This window comes from Halyomorpha halys, unplaced genomic scaffold (assembly GCF_000696795.3).
Source record: "Halyomorpha halys isolate HHAL.00 unplaced genomic scaffold, Hhal_1.1 Scaffold39.1, whole genome shotgun sequence".
Lineage (NCBI taxonomy): Eukaryota > Metazoa > Arthropoda > Insecta > Hemiptera > Pentatomidae > Halyomorpha > Halyomorpha halys.
In genome coordinates, this window is record NW_027109179.1 from 1141849 (window position 1) to 1163157 (window position 21309).

General features: G+C 32.8%; 1 protein-coding gene and 1 long non-coding RNA gene across 3 annotated transcripts in view; one reads left to right on the forward strand and one right to left on the reverse strand.

Annotated features, from left to right (window-relative positions):
* The window catches only part of LOC106687614 (uncharacterized), a 22372-nt gene extending 5258 nt beyond the window's left edge, over positions 1 to 17114 (reverse strand). The window contains exons 1-3 of one of the 2 annotated variants that reach the window (XR_002945065.2): positions 16951 to 17114; positions 13247 to 13393; positions 11724 to 11872 (exon numbers count right to left, since the gene is read on the reverse strand). This is a non-coding gene — a long non-coding RNA (uncharacterized lncRNA). The remainder of the gene's footprint in view (positions 1 to 11723; positions 11873 to 13246; positions 13394 to 16950) is intronic. The other variant, XR_010843418.1, reaches the window with a different exon arrangement.
* LOC136795750 (tachykinin-like peptides receptor 86C) overlaps positions 1 to 21309 on the forward strand; it is a 308456-nt gene that overhangs the window by 81409 nt on the left and 205738 nt on the right. The gene's annotated exons all lie outside the window — the stretch shown is intronic.

Genomic DNA, 21309 nt, shown 5'->3' on the forward strand with positions numbered 1-21309 from the left:
AATATTTTATAAAATAGTATATTCTACTATTTGAGTTTTTTTGACCGCACCCGGACCATATTCCTTTCATCTTTACACACGGTCAATCAATAATCTTCCACTAAAGACTAAACGTATTCCAGCCCAAGATAAATCTACTGATATGATACGGCTTAGTATAGGAGCCTCTAGCATGCTTAATCCCATTTTGAAGGAAACCAGAAGAGCCACAAATGGCCAGGACAACGGCAACTTAATTCAACTTTCAACTCAGTGGCCGATTTGTATCTGGATCAGAATTTGTTTATGTTCGATCAATATTGGAAACCTTGGGCTGGGTTTTCCTTTACTTGTACTATTTGAATCATGTCACATTTCTCTGCGGCACGGTTCGTTGTGCGTGAGTTTTTTGTATTTTTTTTCATAATGGATGATTAGCTCTGTTGTAAGGCACTGTGATACAAACTCCAGGGACCCAGATTCCGGCTGTGGCATATAATTTTTTTGTGCTTCTCCTTGGCCGTATTCATACGGCTCTGTGGGCTCAGTAACTGTCTGTGGTCTAAACAATATCATTAAGTGAATACATGTTACTGGGTAAAAATCTGGCGATTGAGCGTAATTCTGACCAAATTATCTTCTTGCACAGTCGTTGGTCTAGTGACAGTACTTCTTTACAGAGAATTGTACCCCTGGCCCTCCATGGGTTATTGTGGTACTGATTTTTTTTTTTTAAATTTACATTAACCTTAATGTTTTAATTTCTATCGCTAAGGACAGATAGGGTTGAATTAAATGAGAAGGTCGAGAAATTGTTGGGAATAGTATAATTAAGAGTAGAGACCGGATTTCTGTGCAGTGAAAAAACGAGCTGTACAACTCCCCAAATGTGGAAAATCGTGCAGTAAAAACTAAAACGTTTATAAAACACTCAAATTTTGCAATAATCAACTTTATTGTTTAATTTATAATATTAATTCATGTAAATCTTACCTAACCTGGTTCGATTTAAATTTTTTTTTAATAACTTTATTGAAATTTACAACTGTATATTACATTTAGTAAATATGGTCTTAGTTAAAATGGAGTGTTACAGGCGTGTAGAGCAACTACCCACTGGTAGTGCTCTAATGACATTTTACATTAGCTGGTCATCTTCTTTTCAGGCGCCTCGGAGGAATGTCAGGAATGGAAGAGGATGCAAGTTTAGAAACTAGGAGGTTTGAGTTGTTAGGGAGTTTACAATGGAAGGAGTAATATCTGGTTCAGGCTAGATCGGTTACATAGGGAACATTAAGGTCTTTATGAATGATTTTATTTGTGACAAAGTAAGGAGCATTGAGGATTTTACGAATGATTTTGGATTGTGAGGATTGAATACGAGAGGAATTCGAAGGTTTAGTAAGCCCCAAAGCTCAACTCCATATGTCCATATTGGCCTTATTACAGTCATGTAGATCAGTCTTTTGTAATGTGTTGGAATTTTAGAACGTTTGTCTAGTATGTTGTATATAGTCGAAATCGACGCGCAGTTTCCTGTCTTTTCATTCTTGTGTGAGGATTCCAGGTTAATCGTTTGTCCAAATGTAGTCCAAGGTAGTGGATCTGTTCGACAGGGGTAAGAGTAACATTAAATGAAACTGTAGGTCAGTCGGTAGGTTTATAACGAAGGGTAAAGGTGATTTGATGGGATTTGTTGGAATTTATCTTAATCCTCCAATTTCGGCACCATTCTTCGAGGGCTGTGATATGGGATTGGAGAGTTTGGGATACAATTAATGGGTTATTTATTAACTGTGTGCACACATGTGTCATCGGCATACGTGGTGAGGATAGTGTTAGGATTGGTTGTAATGTCATCTGTATATAATCTGTATAGACGGTGTAGAGGATGGGACCAAGGATACTATCTTGAGCGATTTAAATTAAACTCGTTAAATACTCTCAAAAAATTTAACTCTCTGATAAAAAAAAAACTACTATTTTGCCCATAATTAAAGAGCTAAGGAAAAACTAATATTGTATTAGTGTGTCCCAAAAGTTTCTTTCTCTTCGCACTATGGCCTTATCTAGCTCTGTTTATGTAAACATGCAGGCTTAGCTATTAGCTGTCTATGTCATCGGTTTCAGTCGTCCCTGAGCTCTTTTACAGTATATTTTATTTGTTCCACAGTCACCTTTAAAAATTTCATCCACAGCTTTATCAATTCCAATTCCAATCAATCAATTCCACCTATCTGCATATTAATTTATATCAACCTGTACATTTTCACCAAAGCAAGTGATCACCATTCTGTTTCTATTTAACACTTTACAATACCAATAGCAATCAACTCGTACTAATATTTAATTACTCTGTACAATATTGTAATAATATCTACCATTATTATTTATCAGTGTTTTTTCTCTTTTAACCAGAGCTCTGTGGGTTAAATTTATTTGTAAAAAATTTATTAACAGCCAGTTTCTTTTCATTAATTTTCTCATTACATTTTTCTTTTATTGTTAAACTTTTAAAGAGGTTTTCCTATCTGTTTTATCATTTTTTTGTAGTTTCTATGTTTTATACTTTCTTCTTTTCAATATCTTCTATATTATTTATTTTAATATTAAATATTGCTTTACTTTATTATTTGTTTTATCAACCACTACAGTGCATGTTCACATTTACCTTTTCTTCTCTCTCCCTTTCACCAATTATTTTTTTCTTTATTGTCTCATCCATTTGCAGGAATATTTAAATTTTTTGTTTTGTCATGGCAATAGCACTTGGGCAGGCGTTGTCCCGATGAAGGATGACTTCATTCCTTGCCAAATCAAGCCTTTTTCGTATCTTTTCCTGTAGTTGGTCTAGGAGGTTTGTGTAGTATTGCCCAGTAGAAAGATAATCTATGAGCAGAATTCCTTTTGCATCCCAGAAAACTGAGGCCATGACCTTTCCGGCCGAACGTACTACCTTTGCTTTCTTTGGTGGTGGTGACTTAGCATATTTTGTCTCTAGGGTATAGTAGTAGACCATTTCATCTCTAGTAACAAACTGGCGCAAAAAATCTTGTTGGTTGCGCTGAAAACGGGCCAGATGGTTTTCGGACGTTTCCAACCTGGTGCGCTATGGCCCTATGTCAAGAGCCGCGGCACCCATCTTGCGTATAATTTTTTCATTCCCAATTCTTTGATTAAAATGTGATATACCCGTTCAGATGACATCCCTACAGCTTCAGCAATCTCCCGCGCTTTCATTCGACGATCCTCCATGACCTTTTTATGCACTTTTCCGATAAACTCTGGGGTCGTAGCACTTTTTGGCCGTCCACTTGGCGCATCATCATATAAGCTCTCCCGACCAAATTTAAACTCGCTGGTCCACTTGGCAACAGTTGAATATGATGGAGCAGAGTCCCCCAGTGTGTTCTGAAAGTCGGCATGTATTTCCTTTGCTTTCATACCTTTCTTAACAAAGTACTTAATCACTGATCGAATCTCAGTTTTTTCCATTTTCACAAATCACTACGTATAAAACAACAACAAAGACTCGTCATTACCACTCACGCCACGTGTTCACTCACAAAGGATGTTTAATTATTGCGCGGGGACCTCGTTGCTCTAGCACTGACATTTATCGGTGATTCCGAGAACTTTTCAAACTCGTATTTAAATAAACACAAAACGTTTTCATATGATTTAGTAACCATAATAAATCAATATTAGACATGATAACTAATCTAAGAAAAATAAGAAATTATCTTTAATAAAAAACAATTGTATCGAATTAATTTTCTAACTGTAATAAAATAAAACATCCTCCTAAGTTCATGACTCAGAGAGAATTATGCATTATTTTGTGAAACGAATGTTCTATAAAACTAATTGTGGGAGAAAAATTTTACACTTAAAACTTTTATCCAATTTATGTTAGAAAACTTCAAATCTTTTTTCTCTACTAATGAGCTAGTAATATAAAATAGAAAAAGAATATTAGTCATTTTCACGAATGCTTTAACAATAAACGAAAAAAAAATACAAATTATTCTTAATAATTTGCCATTATTACAAAATGGTTTATCATTTGAAATAATTGTTTATTACATTAGTGAATAACATTAATAATTATAATTATATTTAATTTTGAAGGTAATTTAACCTTGTTGTTATTTCAAATATTAGAAAGTATGTAAGTAATATCTGACTTTCAAGTTATGAGAAAAAACATATTTAAAAAAAATTAAAAATAGAGATAATTTAAATTATTTTAGAGTAAAAAATGTATTAGTAATATGCAGGAGTAAAATTTCACTCCTATCTATATCCTATAGATTATTTTTTTTTTATTTTTAGATACATGTCTTTCACTTTTCATGAGTAGAAAAAAATATTAAACTTTTGAGTTAATCTGATTAATTGCAAATTGTTCTTTAAAAAAAGTAAAAACTAGAAAGTGTAAAAAAAAACTCTCAAACCTTGAGTAATGCCTCTCTTACGATAAAAGTCTGTAGAGCCAAGATTAGATATAAACAAAGAAGATCCGCATTTTCGAAAAACTACGCTATAATATTTAAGCTATAATTCGGTGAATTTATTAGTTTCAATAAATCTGGCTATTTGCTTAGGATTAAAACCATCTCCATTCTGGTTGGCATATGGTAAATCTGTCATATCAAGAACTGGATACTTCCATATATCCAATGGATCAATTAATCCATTCCTGCGAATTTCAATCATTAATTAATGTGGATGTTAATTAATAATCACCCGGTAGCTATAGATTTGATAATATTGGCAATTAGCATTATTGAAGCTCTTTGTTCGATTCCGTATATTATCAACTAAGCATACTTGTCAACGCCATATTTAATAATTATTTGTAAATATTTGTTATTAGGCGTATTGTTGTTAGAAGTTTTTTTTTCAAAGAAGAACCTTTATTTATACTAATATTGTAATATTTATATGCAGGAATAAGGCCCAGTAGGTATTATTTTGCCCAGCAATAAGATAAATTTCTACGGCTTAATATCACCTTTGTGAAGTTGGTCAGATATAGCAACCAGACCCTGTATGTGTAAATTGTTATTAGAAGCCTGTATAGACGTTGGCCCTCCAAAGTTTGAACAACTGGACTTGGAAATATCATCATTGACCTTTCGGAGCAGATAATATTCTCTTCCGGACCCATCTCGTCTCTGACCCATCGGAGTCGTTATGCAGTATTTTATTTTATATTTATAAATTTTGTTTTATTCCGGAATCATATTGATGACATTCTGCCCGAAATTATGAGATGTTAAATCGTGTGAATGTTCATGAGGAGTAACTGCCTCAGAATAAATTTCTAAGAACTGTAGGTCGGTTTCCTTAAGGAACCAATATAAACCAAGAGAGAAATACTTTATTTATTCATCTATGCTCCCTAAATACATTAGGTTGCCATCTCACACAGCATACTTATCAATCCGTAATCGGACATATTTACATTACACATACATGGTATAATCATTAAAAAAAGATATACAATAATAGGATATAATAAACAATTTTTTTTCACCCCTGCAGTTTCCTTTTACAATCCATTTCGGTCTGTACAACCAATACAAATGTTTCACTCACTCCCATTTTTCCCTCTCATTTCTGCTCAATTATTCAATTCACCCGATCAACAAATTAATACTGCTATGTATACTGTCGACGATCAATGCCAGGATAATTACTGAAAGATATTATCTATATTTATTTATTATGATTATTTGTGTCACAAAACTATTATTATTACCGAATTCCTTTCCAAAGGCTTTTGTGTTTACCATTTTATATCTCTATATTTATAAAATATTGTTACTATAGAAAATATATAATATAATAATAAGTGGTATTGGTTAATATAGTATTATATAAACTATATTAAGGAACAAAGTATTTATTTATATTTGATGATTCGGATAAATATTGGTTGCCATAACATATCGATTACATTATAAATTATTACCTATTATATCTAAATAGCAGCTGATTTAGATGATGCATTGCGTAGTGTGTCTTAGCCATGGGTGTCGTCTTTGCCATGGAATTCAATTTCTGAAGAGCCCTCTAACCCCCCTGTTCGCTTTACTTCAACCCCATACTTATTCTTAGAGGCGTTGCCTTATTTGAATCTTTTTTCCTCATTGGCTTTCATAAGCCACGCCCAAGAAGAATACATTACAAGGGGCTACAAGTGTTTGGTGCATGTGCTGCGTGAAAACTACAGAGGACCTGCCTACCAGTAAAGCCAGCTGATTTGCTGGGAAAGATCCCTTCAACATGTATCCATCAACCAGCTGCGAAAAGTATCCTGTTGACAGGTATCCTACCCGAGACTGGTATCGGCAGATATGGTAAGTATTTTAATAATATCTCAAGGGTTATTACATTTCAATACAGATACATAAATATACATTAAATTCTGTATCTTGAAACCCCTCCCACCATATAACCGGGGCTAGCCCGCAACACAGCGTTAGTAACAGTGTACTTAGTATCTTATTTAAAATATAATATTTTAGGAAATAGGAAAATATTAGACTCTGTGAATAACCATAATATATTTGCATTACTAAAATTTCATTTTCCGTCAAATAAAAATTTATAAGTAATCATAATGGTATAATGTTTTGAAAAAAAAAATAATATCACGAATACTATGTTAAAATTCCTTCATGTGTCTATGATTAATAAGACCTACTTGTCGCAATATGAGGTATTTGAAACTTGCTAATTGGTATATGATCAGTTTATGAACAGATATTTTAATGAACCTAATTTAAATATCCTACTTTAATTTAGTTTAATTAAAATCTACTTTACGTTAGTATTCTTCGTAGAATACGTTCTCGTAAAGGAACACGATCACTGGAAAGGAAAGGCCGGCCAGTTTACGAGCAAACCAGAGAGAAACCTGACCCTTATTAGAAAAGCGAGTATCGATGTACACTTGATCAATGGTATTATATGTCTTTACACAGTGGTGCTTTGCTTCACTATGAAGGACACAAATATAGGTAGAAGAAAAAGGTCCATAGTAGATTATATACACGCCGTATATATTATAATATACCTCAAGACATCGAACACCACTTTCATGTTTCAAAATTAAACCTAGTTCCAGAGAAAATACAAAATCTTAACACACAGCATACAACTACCTAACAATAATTTAAAATAGGGGTTTTGGGGGGGGGGGGAAGTGCAATTTCTTAACCGTGGAAATTAATTCACTTCATAAATACTTTCATAATTGTAACATTATTGTACGAAACCCCCAGTGGTACGGCCCCTTTCGGCTCTTTGTACCCCCCTCCCACGGCCAGCGGCTCCTGAGCCAATGTTGTAACATGCCTTCAGCTGACACAGCCCAACCCCTTATAATGCCACGTGGGAAAAGGAAAGGCACTAAATATGAATGATCTACACTGCCTTGAACAATATATTCAATCATTAAATCATTTTTAAGTGATCGATCGTAGGCAATCAATGTTTCCAAAGAACTTTACATCCCATTCATATCACGTGTGGAGTTTCACAAGGCACTGTTTTATCTCCAGTATTGTTTTCCATTTATACTGCCGAAGTTGTTGGTATCAAGTACAAGAATGCTACATTATGAGCTTTAACTGATGACATTGATGTCACCGGTGATAGGATAAATCCAAGTAATTCAGTAAAGCATTAAAGAAATATTGGATCAACTGAAAAAAAAAATGTTGACTCATATGGAAATCTTTGTTTTATTGTGGAGTTTTTTTCGTTTAAAAATTTAACAAACAACTATAACAATGTCAGGGGTCTGCTCCGTGTCTTTCTGCACGAGCCCTTAATTGTAAGCTGAATTAATATTCTTTGACATTAGTGAGGAAAACGGGTTAAAATTAAGATACATTATGCCTACGTGTTAACATACCTATTTATTTTCTTAAACCAATTCTAGACCCCTGGAGGAGCAATCTACACTAGTACGGTTAATTAGTGAGAAATGAAAACAATACTTAATAAAGAGTGCGATTAGTCCCCTTTAGGATCTTTGCGAGGTCTTCAGGAGTTTCGGCACCGCGGTCACGTCCTGAGGTCTTTTCTCCACTTCTTCGTCCTGATGATTTGTGCGTAGGGGGGGAGGAAGATTTTCGAGGGTTGGCTATCGTTCAGACAACAAATGACATTCCCTATGAACTCGGCGAAAACCGTTCAGTTGAAAGTGAGGAGAATGCACCACTGGGTGCATCCTGCCAAAATATTGTGTCTAATTTGCTCATTTTGTTTATTTCACAGGTGCAAATGAGATTGTAAAGATAAAAAAATAAATAAAACATGTCGAGGTTCATTTAATAACATACACGTGTCAGAATCTACAATGAACTCTTATTATGGGCTTCAAATTGTCCATTAACAATTAATTGACTTGTAATTAAGAACTAATTTCAAACTACGCTATCGAGCGAGCACTTTCATACACTAATTTAACTCTAAATATAGCCAGTCGAGGAAGAGGAGTTGGTGAGAGAGTTCTACAGATGCTAGATTCAATAAAATTTTCACTCTCTGGGGTTTTTACTCACAACCCTTAGGGTGACATCAGATAATCGTCCCATTTATCGTAGAATTGGGCTATGTATTTCAAAATTAGTTATTATATTCAAATTGTCTATTCATTTTGGTCGTTAAAGCTTTATTATAAAATTCGACTTATGGATAAGCTGGTGGTTGCACCGATATTTCAACTGCTTTGCTGTGAATAATGTTGCCGTTGTACTAAAGTTAAATATATTATTTAAGTACAATCCAAATATTTCAACCACAAAAGTAGATCAGTCGGAGGCGTTTTAGAGAGTGCTATTTAGTCTGTAGGAAGTGTATTGCGATAGACTTTGAAAAAGGCATCTAACAAGCAAGTTCACAGAGAATTAATGATCATGGAATGGGATAAAGTGAGCAGAGTCGGTAGCAAGTTAAGGGATGAAATTTAGGCACAACAGGATCAGTAACAAAGAGTGAAGGGACGAAATTCCACTCTTCGTCCAGAATTCATTTGTGGAAATGTAAGTAAATTCGTAAGTCGTATCATAAGAGGAGAGGAGATGTTCTTACTGGACCTTGAAACCAGAGAGGGCCAAGGATGTGCATCAAGTAAGAAGGAAGAATAAGGTTTAAAAAAAGATATATGAGAAATCCTAATGCTCCGAAATATGTAAAAGTGAATGAACTAATCTACTACAGTGGCCACCTCGGGGTAAATGGAGAGAACTACTTATCCTTTGGTTCCTCATTCTTGCAAGTTGAATCATTCATAAATGAAATGACGTCGAAAGGTGTTTGTGTTACTATAACCTTTGTAGTAGAAATCTGTTTATTTCTGCCTAGTTACTTTATTATAAGCACATCGTATTTGCAGATAATTATATAGAAACTGTAGAATTAATAATGTTATTTTAATAAATGGGTTGCTTGTTCTCGCACTTTCTTTAGAGTTTTAGTTAACTATTGGCTCTGTCTCCTAGTGATGGCTTAGGTTGCAGATCCCTCTCTCTCCCTATAACAGAGGTAAACGGATACGACCGACAATAAGATGATTGAATTGGGAAAAATGTAAATTCAGAAATTTATTATTTTGTTCTTTTGAAATTTATTATAATCCATATTGACTCATTTATCGTTCAAACCTAATAAGAGAAATATTAATATTTGAAAAAGGGAAGGGATATGAAGATAAAAAATATTATTGAATAAACTTACAGTGATATTTATAAACGGAAACCAATATAACAGATAATTAAATATTTATTTTAATTCATTATTATATATTCGTAATACTTTACTTCTTTTTTAAAATATTGACTTTATTAAAAATTGCTTAATTACATTTCTTGGCAGCTATATAAGAATCTATACTCTGCAAACTACTGCCGCAAATTAATTTTTCAAAATAAAATATAAGCAGAAATTATTATTATTCATTTTCCATTAATGTATTTGAATTTTTTTTTAATAATTTAATTATTGTTATTTACAACTGTGTACAAATATATACAAGTAAAGTTGCTGTAGGTGACATAGTGACATGATACAAACATGTGAAGAATCTATCCATTGATAGAACTCCAATAACATTCTCCTCAACATCTCCGGTCCCTCCGGTGAATTTTTCTAAGTCCGATACCGCCTTTCTCAGATCCTGGGCAGTTGCCGTGGGAACCTTGATCTATTCCAGCGTTGTGGCCTGAAATTGCGCTAAAGAGACTAATGGTTGAATCACCTGCGGAGGTGGGTTGCCAGCTGCTAAAGCTTGGTTGACTGCAGCTTGAGTTTGGTTGTTTTGGTTCATATTCTCTAGATTCAGAACTCCTTTTCTCACTAATCCGTTACTGGTCATAATTCAAAGAGAACAATGAAATTTTTTTTTCTTTTAGACGGAAAATTAATCCGGTATCTAAAGTTTCCAGGTTTCGGCACCAGTTAAGTATCGCCGAAAGCCAAATGTCTAAAAAGAGAAGAAGGAATAAGATCTAACACGTGTGAACTGCTGTAACATACTATATTTTATTGGGTTCGGTACATCTCTTTCTATACATGCGATCAGCTGATCTCCTCAGTCAGCTGACATCGAAGTAACAGCTGACTAAGGCTGTAACTTATATATTATAAGTTTGCTGTAAGTGATATTATGACATGATACAAACATGTGGAGAATCTACCCATTGATAGAACTCCAAAAATATTTCTAAAGGAGATCTCGAGGCCATCTTCTTTTATGACGCCTAAGAGAATTATTAGGTAATGAAGGAGAAGCCAGGTTAGAAACAAGAAGTTTCATGGAAGGAATGGTATCTGGTTCTGGCCAAAACGGCAACATATGGAACATTAAGGTTCTGATGGATGACTTGATTTGTGACAAAGTAAGGAGCATTAAAGATTTTACGAAGGATTTTGGACTGTAAGGATTGGATTCGGGAAGAATTTGATGGTTTAGTGGAGCCCCAAAGCTCAACTCCGTAAGTCCAGATAGGACTTACAATAGTCATGTAGATCAGTCTTTTGTAATGGATTGGCAATTGAGACCGTTTGTCTAGTAAATGTTGTAATAGTCGGAATCGACGAGCAGTTTCTTGTTTTTTTAGTCTTGTATGAGGATTCCATGTCACTCGTTTGTCCTGATGTAGTCCTAAGTAACGGATCTGTTCGACAGGAATAAGAGGGATATTATTAAAGGATACTGTAGGGCAAGAAGTCATGGGTTTACGAAGAAGGGTAAATGTGATTTGGTGGGATTTATTGGAATTAGTTTTAATCCTCTAGTTTTGGCACCATTCTTCAAGGGTGGCGATGTTCGCAAAATTAAAATACAAATTAGGCCTCTTTTTATAAATAAATTTCTTGATATTGATTTTGTTGTTTCTTTATGACATTAAGTTTCTGAAAAGAAAATTATGAACGAAGGAAGCAAATTAAAAAACTGTAAATGAATAAGTTCCAAAAATAATCTATATGAATAGTAAATATCCTCATGTTCCTCGTAAGTGGTCAGCAAATCTCGTTCAGATGTTTGTTCGCAAAATTGTTTGTAAAGAAATTAAATGTCCATGTAACTTAAATATAAATCGATTAAAATAATTTTGGTATATTGAAAAACCTGACTTTACCATTTTTTTTTCTCCTGCACTGCAATCATATACAAGAATAGTTTATATGTATGTTGCATACATACTCCATCCAAAACAACATACCTTACTCGTATAAAAGAGTTTCCTCTAGCCCAGAGTGTGTCTTCATCTGCCTGGATCTGATTGAGAATTCTCTAACTAACTCAAATTCAAACTAGTGTCGCTTTTATCACCTCTGAATCCAGGCTGGTTAATTAATTAATCCATGCCTTCTAAAAAAAAATATTAAAACCAAAGCAAATTATTAATAAAAAATAAAATCAGACAATTACTAATGAAAAAAATTAATCTATATTAGTCTATAAGACTAACTTTTTAAAAAAATAGTTTAAATATATTGAATTTATTTAGATATTTAAATGGAACAGACAAAAATTAGTTAAACCGACCTGCACGGTAGGGTTCAAAGTTGGCCTATTAAAATAAATAAATTTATTTAATCTTGTATAGAACAGGACAAATCATCTTTAGCACCAAAAATGTGTATGTTTTGAATTAACTAATTTGAAAGGCAGTATAATTTAGTTTGCTATTCAGAGAGTATATTAAATATTTTAGAAAAACTCTTGTGTAACATTTATGAAATTAAAAAAATCTTTATTCATTTCTAGATTTAATGAATAAAAGTAATAATTATTGCGATGGACATTGATATAGTGCTCAGAAAAGATAAAGAAAGTATTTATTTAAAAAAATAATATATACCTTAACTATTGTTAGTAGTTAACATTTTAAACATCGCAAATGATTACTAGAAGTATTAAATGATTATTGTAACGAATAATTATTGCAAACTGCACCAGTACAGAGCTGGGAACGAACTAACTGCCCAACAATGTTCGACATGCACGGACTTGTCGAGTCCAAAGTTCAAAGTAGGTATATTATAATAAATAAATGTATTTACTTGCCTGACTAGGATATTTGTTAAACATGTATGTACATCTTATAAATTCGTATATTTAGAATTAACAAGTTTAAATGACAGTATAATTTATTTAATATTATTTTAAACACTTAAAAAAAAGTAATGATAGCTATTGTAATTATTGCTAATGGAATAAATAGAGAGTAGGGATTGGACAAAGACATTATTATTTATTTAGAAAATTAATATATACCGTTAAGATCATAAGTAGTTAACATCTCAAGTGATTTCTAGAAGTTTAAAACGATTGCTATAAGGAATAATATTCCTGAAGTGCGTCGGTACAGAGCTGTGACTAGACTGAGGCGGAGTGCAGTATGCGACCTGCACGGACCTGTAGACTCCAAAGTTCAAAATAGCCTTTATTGAAATAAATATATTTATTTCTCTTCTAACTAAATAGAAAAATTCTTTGAGAATAGATTAATTTAAAAGGCAGCATCATTTATTCAAAATTTAATATAAACATGCATTTTATAATATATACACACATATAAATTACACTATAGAGAAACTTTTGTCTTACGTCTAAATAATTATTCATTGTGATTTTTAGACGTACATCTTATCTATTGAATTCCTATAATAATTATTATTATTATTGAAGTTACATTAAGCATTGATTAATTATTTTTTTATTTAAAAATTTAATTCATACCACGAACTCTGTAGAGTTTTTTGATATATTCAAATAGTATAGCAATCATTATTCTATATTAACTTTAACAGTCCGTTAGTGACATTTCCCTTGGTACTCTTCGCTCATCTCAAATTAACTTTTTAGGCCAACCCGTGCACATAGTAGCTAAAATAAATATTCATTAAAAAAAAAAAAAAATTGTTCTCGCATCTAACAAAACTAATTATATATTTCATATTAATATTTACAAGTGAAAACAATTATAAAACCATACAACCTAAATAGCAACCACATTTATAAATTTATCGTGCAATAAAATTATCCGTAAAATTGACGTTATAATAAATTGTTACAAGTTCATAGTTTGCACCAAATGCATAACCTCTTTATCAAATACGACACACGAAGTTAGCAAAATGCTAAGTATTTAATAAAAATTCAGTAAATGAGTCGTAAATAAAAGAATCAAGTTCTACCTACGATAATTGTTATAAAATAATGAATAAGATACACTTTATCGAAATGATTATATGATGTATTAAAACAACATTCTTTTAAAGTTTAAATAAAAAATAAAAATTGAAAAGAACTCCTTCATAAAGGTTCTGACATTTCTTGAAAGTTATGTCTTTGACTAGATTTTCTGCAATTACATAAGTTACTTTGCTAGAGGTTGAGTTTGATTCATTGTACATTCATTTATTCATTCTATTAATCATTTATTCATTGCAGCTATGGTTAGATAAAGCCAGAAAAAGCTAAAGAAACATTTTTAAAAAAAAGCTTTTTTTTTAACTAGGTTTCAGACAATCTTTGTCTTTAGAAATCATACCAGAAGTGGAATCTTTAATCAAACTTTAGATTACTGAAATATTTAAATTATTCATACATCAATGTAGAACTTTCTGGGAAAATAGACAAATAACAAAAAAAATGTATTTAAAATCTAGACTAGTAATTATACATAGTTTTCATTAAAATAATCCAAAATTAGGGTGAAGTAACTTCCTTTTTTTCCTGACTCTTGTACTAATAGTTAACACCACTTGATACCCAAGTGGTGGTATTCGGACAGAATTACGTTGGAGGCAGATTTAAAGACTTGAAGCTAGAATGTTGAAGAAGGACAAGCATCACCACCTGCAGCTATCCATTCACCCAGATAAATAATCATATATAATGTAAAGATATGTTACTGCAAAACCATCTTTCTGAATCATGGTTATAATATTATATTATTAATCGCTATATTAATTTGTAAATAAATACTTAGTACATTTATGTAGCGTTGAGGCTTTCATTGCCCAATACCACTCTCTAATATATTCAATCGAACTAATATTTTATGAGTGTATCTACTTGGTAAACAGGCTAAGTGCTTTTGGAAATGTAATCAAATAAAAATGTCTTAGTGGCTCATTTAATTATATTAATGTAAATAATACAGACATGAATATTCTCTCTGTAATAAGACATTTATTTATTTATAATGGTTTGTTAATTATGATGACATAATTAACAATATTAATATATAACAATAGCCAGTGGTCAAACCAACAGGGGTGGTATTAAAATAAACCTTCTCAAATAAATAAATGTTCAACAGTCCAATTACGGTGAAACTAGTGGATGGATTAATACAATAATTTAAGAATAAAATATTATAATTAGGAATTAGATTTAAATTTTAGATGTCATTAAAATTACTACTCTTGTGAAAATAATTGTTATAAACTACTTTATGAAATGTTTGATTTAACTTGTTTAATTTAACTAGCTTTAATTTGAGTACTTCAAGACATCTGTACGCCTTATGTTTTTTGTAGATATAGGATTCTCCAAATAAATTAGCTAACTACTGATTTGTCAGTACATTCTTTATGAAATGTTGCTGTTAAAAAAGCCATATAACTAGAACTATTGAACGTAAATAGCCCTATTATGGCTCATATTTTAGGAAATATAATCTGCTTTAAATGATGTTTTCTGAGGCTCTTTAGTGGTTTTGGTAGTTCTAAAGATAAAAATATAAAATAAATTATACAAAAGAATATTAGTTAACTGAATAAAAATATATTGATGTTTTGATTTATTATGCAGTGTAATATAATCAGTAATTATGTGAACGTAGAAATTTATATAAAATCTTGATAAGACATATTTTCAGAGTTCACCCTTATGCCACCTTTCTTCAGAGCGTCTACTATGGTGGCAGAAGCTTCCTGGGCAAGGCCGAGAGCCCGTTTAGGCCTGGCGCTAGAGGCGTAGACCCCTGTCATCAGCGTAGGCTGCAACCACTGCTCCTCATGTTCCAGGGACACAATCGACGCCGTGAAGATTACAAAGAGCAACGGTCCCTGTTTACATCGGGACCTGCTCGTGCTATACTGCAGGTGTCCCGAATGTAATTTTATGATTATAATTAATGTGTGGAAAAAAGGGGGGCCCGAAAATTGTGATACTTTCCGCTAATTAGCAACATGCATATATTTCTTTTAATTTATAAGATTAATTCCCTGGAGGGGCAGTTATGGTTAATGTGTTAGTTCAGTAATCTTTATCTATAGTAATATGAAACAGAATATTGGGGTCTCATAAATTTATCTGGTGACGTCTTCGCCGCCGCGGTGACGTATCCTGGTCGCTTCCCTCGTCTAGGTGCTGTGCTTATCCTTACCAACCTTACCATTACATTCGTTGAGAATGTGAGGACACTGTGGGCACACACACTATCTGCCGCAATAAGCCATGGTGTGACTATATCGCTGGCACATTCTGCATTGTGCAGGACACCCACCTTCTTTAAAGATGGTAACCCTGTAGTCGATAACCGGGATCGATTGAAAGGTGATGAGATTGACCGTGTGGTCAGTAATTACCTGAATCAGATCCGTATTATATCTCAGACCATCTTCATGCCTCTTTGTGAGCCGGCGGGCCATTTTGAATCCCGGCAGGTGACGTAAAAATTCTTCAATTATATCCTCAATGGGATGGTCCACCTCAAACCCATAGAGGACAAATTTTCTCGAGCGCTTCGTTCCACGGGGCGCAAATGCGTGGTATTGCACCTCTTTGTGCAGATTTAGCAGCTGTGGCCTTATGGTCAGTCACCGTTTGTAAATTGATTCGTGTTTGGTCCTGTGAGGAGTTTGTCCAAAATTGTTTCACATTTATACTAAGAAGCATCTCCTTGACTGACGTCTGTGAGACGGCAGGGGATATTATTATTGGTGGTGGCCTCTTAGGTGCTGAAGTGGCAGCTCGAGGAACAGTGTCAGATCGTTCATCCAGATCCTGGGAAGGATTGGCACCCTTGTATCTCTCAGAGATAGGAGTGTGGGAGACAGATAGTTCCCTGTGTCTAAAGGCTAGACTGTAGTCCATGTACCGTCACTGTTGTCACCAACACTTTCTGGTCGATTTCGCTTCAGTAGCCGTGGGTCCTCAAGAGGGGCTGTAATTGGTTCATTATCGACTGTCATGTGTTCATCTCCGGATGAGTCACTTTGATCGGAAGGGCTACTAGGCGAAGAGCCTTCCATATCTAAATTATCACTAACACTTTTAGTTTATAATTTATAGAAAGTTAATAGATAATTAAAGTTAATTGTTAATTGATTCTCACTACACAATAACTAGTACAATTAATGTTTTTTTAGATGTTAATAGTTTTAAATTGCACCGGTCACATTTTAACACTTTAAATAAATTAAATGTACCTTTAGAGTCCAGACGAGAGCTTTCGCTAGAGATGTCACAGACGCTGGGAGCTGATCGACTGCAACGCACTAACCACCAGCACAAACCAACAACAGGGAAGTTGTTTTCAATGTTTCCTCCTCGGCTGCTGCTGGGGAAATATTAGACCTGCAAAACTATATATTTTTTTCAGTTGTAGGTAACCGGAACGAAAGTATAGAACATGAAGGTATCGGAACATATGTTATAAAGTTAGTACATAGTTAATTCATATTTATCTATTTGGTCGTTTCATAAGAATCGTCAGTTTTTACGGGAAAGGGTTATTTAGTTTTTTCAAGTCAATTCTTTCAAATAAAAGTTATTTCATTAGTTAGTTTCAAAATTGAAATTAGTCCCTTCTTCATGAAATATTCTTTCATTTGAAACCTCATTTGTTAACATCCATCGCCTCTGAGGGCCGGCAAAGGGATTAGTGCTGTAATATGTATATCTACGATAATATAACATCTATTCAAAAAAAGCGTGAAAAAGTGTGCCTCTGGATGATGTATTACAATAATAAAGGATAAACCAAATTAATGGTGGACCCCAGCTGGTGTTGAGAGGGTTAATCTAGTTTTTCCATTGTCCTTTACTAATGGATTCTAAAACAAATTTATATTTCCCAACCTTAAACTGTTATTGAACAATTGAGAGTAACTTTCTTGTACGAATTATATTAAAAAATGAAATTATAATTTCTAAGTCTATTTATTACTCCTGTATACTAAAGACGTAGTGTGTCTAAAAGATAGCCCTTGTAATTGTCATGTAGATCAGTCTTTTATAATATATTAGAAATTTAGACCATCTCTCTAGTAAATAGTGTAATAGTCAGAATCGATGAGCAGTCCTGTCTTTTCAGTCTTGTATGAGGATTCCATGTCAGTCGTTTGTCCAGATGTAGCCCTAAGTAACGGATCTGCTCGACAGGAATAAGTGGGGTATTATTAAAGGATACTGATAGTACAAGAGCCCAAGAGGATAAAAATTTTTGATTACTTTAATGAAAATTATGTATAATTACTAGTCAAAATTCATGATTCTGCCAAGTATAAGTAGGGGGAATAAAAAATGGCAGCCGTTTCAAACCGATAAAAAAAAACAATTTTCATTCGGAGCTCTATATTTCAAAAAGTAGGAACAACACAAGAAAACCTAAGAGAATGTCAATTAAAGAAGAGCAAATTTGTTAAATATGAGCCCTAATAGAGTTATTTACGTTAAATAGTTTTCGAGATATAGCTTTTTAAAAAGCTACATTTCATAAAAATGTTGTATGGGACGAACTGAAAGATCAATAGTTAGTGAAAAATCTATATCTCAAAAACCACTTGACGTACAGATGTCTATTAGCACTCAAATTAAAGCTAGTTTAATGAACTATAAAGTATTATATGATGTTTATCTTCGTAGGAGTAATAGTTTACATGAAATGTGTTAAAATAAATTGATTTATAGTTGTTCGAACAAATTTTCATTTGCCAAATTTTTATTCATATGTGAATATCATAAATACTACTACCCCTATGAAGATAAGTGTCATAAACTACTTTATAGTAAGTTAAATTTGCTTTATTTTGAGTGTTGGCAGACACATGTGCGTCTTATGGATCTAGAGATATATTTTTTCAAAAATCCAACATTTTATACGAACTACTATAAATTAACATTTTGTGAGTTTATTTTGTCAAATACGATAAAAACTACTACTCCTACAAAGATAAACATAATGAACTATTTTGCAGTAGATTTACCTAGCTTTGATTTGAGCGCTAGCAGACATCTGTACGTCCAATGGTTTCTTAAAAGAAGTATTTCATAAATCAAACTTATTGTCCGAACTACTATAAATCAATATATTTTAGCAAATATCATGAAAACTACTATTCCTACGAAGGTAAAGATCATAAACTTGTTTATAGTCCATTAAACTACCTTTAATTTGAGTGCTAATAGACATCTGTACGTCTTATAGTTCCTGAAATATAGATTTCTCAAAATAAATAAGCTAACTACTAATCTTTCAGAAGATTTTTTGACAACATTTTTCTTTTTAAAAAGCTATATCTCAGCAAATTTGCTCTTCTTTAAATAATGTTCTCTTAGATTTTCTAGTGTTTTTGGTAGTTTTTAAGATATAGAGTCTGAATGAAAAATTAATGTTTTTTTAAGGTTTTGAAATAGGCGCCATTTTGTATTTCCCCAACCTATACTTGGCAGACTCATCAAGTTTGATTAGTAATTATACATAGTTTTCATTAAAGTAATCAAAAATTGGAGTGAGATAATTGCCTTTTTTTCTTCCCGGATCTTGAACTATGTAGGGCAAGAGGTCATGGCTTTACGACGAAGGGTTAGTGTTATTTGGTGAGATATATTGGAATTAATTTTAATCCTCCAGTTTTGGCACCATTTTTCAAGGGTGGTCATGCGGGATTAAAAGGTTTCGGATACGAAGTCTAAACTTAAATAAAATATTGAAAAATGAGAATCTCAACATTTTTTGTGTTTATTTACTCCATTATTCTTTCTTTGCTTCTTCAAGATGGCACCTGTGAATTTTTTATTTCAAACTATTGGAAATGGTAATTTTATATACTTGTGGGTGACTTACACAAGTTAAGTAGTGGGGAGGAGGAACCGAACAGTAGTTTTACATTTACACATATCGAAAGCGGTAAATTAAATTAATTAGTTAGTTTATTTATGATATTAAGACTGTCTTAAGACTGGTTAATATTGTTTAAATAAATTTAAAAAAATTACTCTCAAAACATTTGTTATTTTTTTATAAGTCCGACGTTTTGGACATTTGTTAGTTACCTTCCCAGGAGTACATACGAGACAGCGCATGTTTCCTTCACAATTGTAATTTACATTAATTTTTTTTGTTTCATTTATTTAAAAGATTATTTCCAGTCTCAATAGATTGTGCTAACAACAATAGTGTTTATTATTTCTCAACTGACATAAAACACTAAGTTCTCAAATCTTGTTATGACATAAATTATCTTTTTTGTCACTAGGATTAAATTACATCATAACTTAATTATGAATCAATTTTAATAAAAGATATTCAATTCGTCTCCATCCACAACTCTTGAGGAGTGGGCTGTATACCATATTCCCGAAAGTAGAGGGAACTAAAATGAAACCTAATAGGACTTACTACCCTAGTTATATTCTAGTCGAGGCATCCTGACTATAAAAACTCTTATATCATGAATAAGCTTCATCAAAAATAACTACCCTGAAGAAATAAGAGAAGAATTAAAGAACCTTAAAATTTCAGATAGCATAAAATCATACAAGGAAACACTGAAAAATCTTGCTAATATTGGAAGAGGAAAAAAGAGGGGTATGAAGTGGTCCAAAGAAAGAAAAGAAAGGCAGTCGAGGATCATGAAGCCTAATCCATGACATTCGCGTGGTTTCTGGTTTATTAAATCCTATTACATGTCCAAAATTTTGGCCATCCCGACCACTTCATCAAGGATAATCTTAGTTCAAGTTGGACTGCTTCACATTATTAATAGAATTCTGGAGGCTATTTTGTCCAGGTCAAAATTAGCCCATATTACGTTCAATTATGAATTATATTCTGTGCAAGTATATGACACATAGTGAAAGAGAGAAACGGGGAAAGAATATCTGGTATAAACTGTAATATAATATCAAATTTAGGCTGGAAAGACTTGCTGACGTCATGCCAAGACTTGCTGATTGCTGACGCCATTGTTCGAAAGCATAGCAATAAGCAGTGAATAGAGCTCGTGTCCGCGCCAGTTGACTTGGAGTGCTGTTCAAGCCGATACAAATCGCTACTTACCACTCATCCGCTTTTAAATTCATATAATTTCCAAACGTTCTACTCATTATGAGTGAATCGTTATTGCATTTACATGTTTCTAATATTCTTTTCAGATTGCGGTCATAAATGAGATTATTAAGATTCTTCATTTGAATGTGGTTGGATTCTTATTTAATTCATTGTATTATTAAACTTTTTCTACAGAAAGGAACAAATTATCTAATCCGAAAGCTATTATTTATTGTAATATTATTGATCCGTGACTCATATGATTAGGCTTTACCAAATAAGTATAAATGTGTTCTAAATAATTTGTATTATTTAAAATTCTTTGTCTTAGTTGTTTTCTCATTTTTCTGCCATTTAATTCCTTTACTTACCTATGTTCATTACAACTTATATTTATACAAATATATTTTACTTTTTATTTCTCGTATTTATTTTTTTAAATTTACTTTTCCATTTTATAGATACTGGAAGTCATGTAGGCAAAAGTGTAGCGTAACGGAGAGTGCGGTGGTGG